Source organism: Monodon monoceros, unplaced genomic scaffold (genome assembly GCF_005190385.1).
Source record: "Monodon monoceros isolate NGI ecotype Baffin Bay Population unplaced genomic scaffold, NGI_Narwhal_1 Super_Scaffold_7, whole genome shotgun sequence".
NCBI lineage: Eukaryota > Metazoa > Chordata > Mammalia > Artiodactyla > Monodontidae > Monodon > Monodon monoceros.
The window spans coordinates 11,566,401-11,572,400 of NW_021703784.1; the positions used below are offsets into that span (position 1 = coordinate 11,566,401).

Below are 6,000 nucleotides of genomic sequence, written 5' to 3' on the forward strand. Positions count from 1 at the left end.
GAGTGAAAGAAGATTCAAACCTAGGCTGCCTGACTCCAAAGCCCTCAAATTAAACCAATATGCTGAACTGAAACTGCTCAGTTCATTTACATCATTTGCTAAAAAAACTGTATGTGTACCTACTGTATTTTAAAGCATCACGGCTAGGTCAGCAATTCTCAAGTTTTACTGTACATTAGAATCACCTGGGCAGATTCCTAGATTCTGATTCAGTAAGTCTAGGGCAGAACTTCCAGAGATCTGCAATTTTAACCATTAGTTCAATCAATTCTGATTCCCTTGATCATAGTTCATTCTGATCACCATGAACTATCCTGTGATAAAACGTGTGCTAGATGTCCTAGAGATCTGAGTATATTTGAGCTTCTGTCTCCATGAGTTTACAATCTAAAAGAGACAGGAACAAGATACATAAACAGTAAATACAAAGCAATACAGGAAAAGCAATATAAACAAAACGGCAAGAGAGACTTCAAGGAAGAAGGATCATCTGTAATGAAATGAAGATGAGTAGGATTTCATGAAGAAAGGGAACATGCTTCCCACAGACTCTCAGGAATAATGTTACATACAAAGGAAGGTACGACGAGTAGACAGCTTGGCAGGAACAGAGGATCTGCGTTTAGGAATGCAAAAACAATGTCAGTAAAAAGTAGAGGCTGTAGAATGCCCTCAACGTCAAACTAAACACTATGGGCTTTATTCAGTGCTGGCACTGGGAAACCGCTAATGGCTTTTGAGGAGGGAAATTATAAATTACAGCAATATTCTTTGGCAGAGTACTCTGATGAAGCTATGCAAGGTCAAGCAGATGGAGAACGGGAACAGTTAGGCTGTTAGCATTCCAATCCCAAAGAGGTAAAAGCTAGAACACAGCAGTGGCAAAGAAAAAGGGGAGAACGGTACCTCAACAATGAATTGCATGCAGGGCAAAGGCAACAATCACAGCTAAATGATTTCTTCACCCCTTAAGTCCAAACTGTATTACTATCAGTTTCGTATGACTCTTTACAACTTTTTCTGTACAGCCAACTAGGCCCAAAATATACAGAGTTCACTTATTTAAAACACAGCCCACGACTAAGATGTCAGCTAACAGGTCTCTGAGCAGCCAAAATACATGTCACATAGTTGATACACTAAAAAAAAAAGTATTTATATATATATTGTATTTAACATATATATAAATGAAACAACATTATTCAGAGCTATATAATCTCATTCTACGCAAAGTTCTAACAAAGGTAAGCATCTAATTTCCAAACCCACAGCAGTTTGGAAGCCAATATTAGAAAGGGAAAAGAGCCTGCTATAAGTGGAAATACTTAAGAGTCTGAGGTTCAAGAGAAGAAATGAAAACTATAAAAAAGCACACACAATCACTCAGGGTACATTCTCCACAACTGTTTATTGACAGGTACACGTGATTCCCAGAAAAATGAAATTAATGAGAATCTTCCTTAATGTCCCAAACACCTACCACAAAAATAAAACTTTTAAACATTCTTTAAAGAGAAATATTTTAAAACAAATATTTACCTGATTAGAAGGTAATTTTTAAAGGACAGCTGATACATGCCAGCACAGCCCCTCTCATCAGTAACCAAGACATAGTCAATAGTTAAAGGTAAGAAAGATATATTTTATAACACACAAAGTTTGAAGATAATAAGAGTGCTTTCATAAGGCATCTAATCAAGAATGTGGTCCCACTGGTAAACTTTAATTTGGGCAAGACTTTCCTAATGGCTGTGCCTTTGAATTCCATGTTCCAAATAATACAAAGGCATCCTCAACAAAAACTAAAACTATTAAACTGGTCTTAAATACACCCTATAAATGTACCTACTGAAATCAGGCAACATCATTTGACACTCAACGCCCTGTAACAATAGGCTGTGTGACAACTTTTAAAAGGACTTTAAACGTCGCAACACATGAAGGCCTCTCACTTGGTTTACCAACACTCATTAACATTTATTATACTACTACTCATACAAGGACCTCACCTATTTTATAAACAGATGAAAACGCCATTTTTATGGGGGGAATTAAGATGTTAACTGAATCAAAGTTATACTTAAGTTTATGATTAAGTTACTAACGCCATGAACCTGCACCTTTAATCATGTAGAAAAAGTATACCATACATTAATTATTGGAGTAAGGAAGTATGGGTTTCAGCTTGAGATTTTTTAAACAGCAGAAAAGCAAAATTAGTGTATTAACACTGTAAGATTAAAATAAAATTACCTTAAAGATGCTGTAAGGATGAATCAACTATATGGAACTAGGCCTCTCATATTTCTCAGACCCAGCAAAGGATAGAGAAAATTAAAGCACACACTTATTTCAAAAATTTCACAAATGATCAGGCAACATTAAGCTATCAAAGGTTAAGATTATGGTACAATTTGCTACCCCTTATAAATATGTAAACAAATGAAGCAGTCCGTCGCACCAGGTGGGCTCCACTCTACCTCCCCATCCATCTCCTTGTAATCATCTTTGCTCTCTAGAAACATACATGAAGACACTAATTGAAGCCAAAGAAATGTGCCTTGGCGAGAGTGTCTGTCAAACTGCAACTTGTGACCCACATAACAATGTAGTGGATTTAGTCAGCATTTTTTAATGGAAAAGAGTGAAATATAATAGAAATGATCGGTATGCATCATAAATAACAAGGGTAAATACTGCCTTGTGAAACTTTTGTCGGTATGTACTAGATCATGATGTAAAATGTGCTTCTAACTATGGAGCAAAAAGTTTGAAAGCTCCTACCCTAGAGATTTAGGTCAAATGCCTCAGGACTCAAAGGCTGAATGTCTTCATTAGTCCTCCAAACCCACACATAATCTCTTAGCTCAAGATGGACTCGTGGAAACCAATTTAAGAACTCCAGGGCAGCATAAAAAGAATGGGGACATGCCTCAACTAAACCTGAAAGAACTGCTAACTTCCCCAAACAACAGACCTAGGCGGTGCCTACAAGCTTCTGGTAGCTTAGCAACCTTCAGAGTAGAGCTCCTCCTTCCTCCACTGACTATAAACAGTTCTAGTCTTCCAACCAACTTTCCTGAACTACAACTTCTAGAACACTGTGCCCCAAGAGAAGACAGTATTAAATCTCCTTCTCGCTTCACCAATTCCCAGTATGTCTCCCTAGAAGAGGACCTTGAACTCTGTACTCCCCATTCTCAGCGGAGAATGAAGCTCCTCACAGATTCTTACCCTCCCCCTTTCCCAGATCCCAGGACGGGGTACCCTCCTCTCAGGCCCCATCCTACTCCAATCGCCTCACTGTCAGTTAATTGTCTTGGGGTCAAAATGATTCTCCCCAAAGTCCTTATTAAACTACCGCATCCTTCTACCAGCCCCCGGAAGGGGCAGGCCTAGAGTCCCAAGAGCCTGGGAATGCCAGTCCGCTCCTTGCCCCACCAAACCTCCCTCGGGAAACGTCCTTTATTTTTTATTTTTTGATATTTTTTTTGCTTCAGTGGTTCTGAGGCAAGTTTCCTATTTCCCCAGCAGCCCCCGAGTCGTCTCCATCTCCTACCAGCCAGGGGGCATCTCCTCATCCCCCACTACCCCGGGGCACAGTGATTAGTCCGGATTCTCAGGAATTCGGACAGGCTCCCCCCAGACGCCCTCCTCCAACCCGGACCCCGACTCCCTCTCCCAGCCCAGGCCCTCCCCGCGCCGCCTCAGCCCAGGCCCGGCCCCATCTTCCCTCCGACCGGGCAGATGTCCCATCCTCCCTTTCGCCCACGCAGGCCTCGTCCCGCTCCGACTTCTTCCCGCTGTTTCCTCGTACGGCACCCCGGCTCCGGAGGGGAGCCCCTCGGGCCTCGAGAACCCGGCGGAGCCGGCAGGCCCGGGCTCCACTCACCCCTCAGCCCGGGAGGCGGGGGAGCTGCTGCGGCGGCTCCTCGGGCTGCGCCTCTCCTCCCCCCTCCCGGCCGCAGCCGTGGCCGCCGCTCAGCCTCCGGCCTGCTCCCGGCCGGCTGCAGACCGGATCCGCTTCACCTCGTCCCCCACTCCGGCAGCCGGGGCCCAGTGTCCTGCATTGACCCGGAAGCAGCTTTCCCGGCCCAACAACAACACGTGACCCCGTCGCACGTGTCACGTCAGCTGCGTGAATGGGAGGGGGCGCCGGAGGAGCGGGTCCTCCCCGACCGAGCTGGGGTTGCCATGGCGACGGGGATGTCTGTGCCGTCCTGGTCGACCCTAGAAACACACCTCATCTGCTCTTTCTCTTGCCCGTCATGAGGGGACACCCTGGGTGCAAAGGATGAGTACAAATTGTCAAATCAGAGTGGAATAGGGGCAGGTCAGAACAGAGCCCGGGCCTCTGCAAGGGTGCTGTCTTACAGAAAAGGAGCGTTAAGTTGAACCTTCCAGACTTACTTAGGATTTTGTCCTGATTCTGTCACTACTTTGCCGTGTGACCCTGATCAATTCACTTACTGTCTCTGTCTTCAGTGTCCTCCATAGCGAGCTCTAGGCTGTAATCTAATACAGTCCCAAGATGCTTTTGTGTAAGGATGTGGTAGCGCTCTGGCCTTTGTTCTGTGTCCTCTTCACAGGGCCTGTGGCATCCTGAGCTTTCGGTGCTCCAACACCTACGTAGTAATAGCATCTTCTCCTTATTGAGCCCCTTCCAGATAACAGGCACTGTACATATGCTACTTCTAATTTTTACCACCTTCCCAAAGTAGGTATTTTATAGAATTAAAAACTGAACTTCATAGAGGTTAAGTGATCTGCCCAAGGCCATTAGTAAAAATGACCAGGCTGAGATTGGAATTCAGGTCAATCTGGCACGAAAGTCAAATCCATGCATTTCACATTATGCCATACTATTGCTCCAGCTCCATACATGCTATGTCTTACTGTTTGGCTGTGATTGCTTAGTACTTCTCTGACCATTTCTTTTGCAGGAATGTACATGAAATAGGGATGGTTCTGGCTGATCCTGAAGAGAATTCAGCCTTATAAGAATATTTTAGCTGAAGAACTTGGAGTTGACAAGGTCTACGTGCATAAGTTGTGTGTGCTTTCGTGTAGTGTGTGTCAGGGAGCAGGTGAGGGGTTGTGATGTGCATGCACGTGTATTTATTGGCTCATAGAGTGGGGAAGACAAAATTCTTTACAAGGGACTCCATGGCAGTTCCTAGGGACTTACTTTTCTTATTGTATTTTGTTTTGATTTGTCCCATTGGTAGGGCTTAGGGAAATTTGAAAAAAAAAAAAAAAAAAAGCCTGAAAGAGATGATTAAAGAAACTGTTCTGGGGCTTCCCTAGTGGCGCAGTGGTTGAGAGTCCGCCTGCCGATGCAGGGGACACGGGTTCGTGCCCCGGTCCGGGAGGATCCCACATGCTGCGGAGCGGCTGGGTCCGTGGGCCATGGCCGCTGAGCCTGCGCATCCGGAGCCTGTGCTCCGCAACAGGAGGGGCCACAACGGTGACAAGCCCGCGTACCACAAAAAAAAAAAAAAAAGAAACTGTTCTGAGGATCATGGGGAGGGTGAGCCAAGCAGTGGGGCTTAGGTTGCTGAGGTGGGTGCCTCCCTCCTCCTTCTTCAGAGAACAGAGCATCTTTCTGGCACCTTAGGATGGATGGCTTTGGAAGCATCAGGATTGTTGGCATAACCAACATCTAAAGTCGCCTCAGTGGCAAGGATCATGAGAAGAGCTGAGTAGACTATGCACAGAGGAAGAAGAGTGAGGCGGATGCTGCATGGATACTTTACTGATAGACTTACTTGTGAGCTCAGGTACCCTTGGGGACACCCAGAAATACGCAGGAAGTTAGATGTCCTGTGAGCAACTAGGAAGAAAGGCAAGAACCGTGGGTCATTACTGTTAACAAATTCTGTGTACAATGTATATAACTACATATATGAGTAATGTATATGATTGGGTGTGATTAGTTACAGTCAGCCCTCCGTACCCCTGGGGTTCCATATCCACGGGTTCAACCAATCACAGGTAGAG

At 44.9% G+C, this 6,000-nt stretch overlaps 1 protein-coding gene across 1 annotated transcript in view; it reads right to left on the bottom strand.

Moving 5' to 3' along the window:
• The window catches only part of TBCEL (tubulin folding cofactor E like), a 79,449-nt gene extending 75,381 nt beyond the window's left edge, over positions 1 to 4,068 (bottom strand). The window contains exon 1 of the mRNA XM_029207780.1: positions 3,893 to 4,068. The gene's annotated coding sequence lies outside the window, so the exon portion shown is untranslated. The remainder of the gene's footprint in view (positions 1 to 3,892) is intronic.
• Positions 4,069 to 6,000: the final 1,932 nt, after the last annotated feature.